Here is a 419-nt window from a genome sequence, read left to right on the forward strand (position 1 = left end):
GATAGGCTCTATAAAACAAAGTATTATGCAAGTATGGGTGAAATTATACTATAAATATTTGGAATTTACATCATTATTTTCCTATCTGTGAGTGATTCACCATAATTTTCATTCTGCCTTCAAAATCCTGAGAGAGGTCAGAAACCCATTTTGCAGATGAAGGAACGGAGGTAAAGAGTTCTTCTTGGTCTCAGCATGAGAGACTGGACTATGTCAGAGATTATTGCTTTTATCCTTACCAGGTTCCTTAATCCCTCCTTATACCCATAAGTTTCAGTTTTTTTGTAGGTCCAAAAGTGAGAAGTGTTTTGAGATTTGTTGTTCTGTGTATGAGAAATACTGCACTTCTCCTGACATACACAATGTGCTCACAGTGCATGGTAGCTTAAGAAGCTAAAGCCAGGAGCCTCTCCTCCGAT

The sequence above is a fragment of the Galeopterus variegatus genome, unplaced genomic scaffold (genome assembly GCF_000696425.1).
Source record: "Galeopterus variegatus unplaced genomic scaffold, G_variegatus-3.0.2 Scaffold3642, whole genome shotgun sequence".
NCBI lineage: Eukaryota > Metazoa > Chordata > Mammalia > Dermoptera > Cynocephalidae > Galeopterus > Galeopterus variegatus.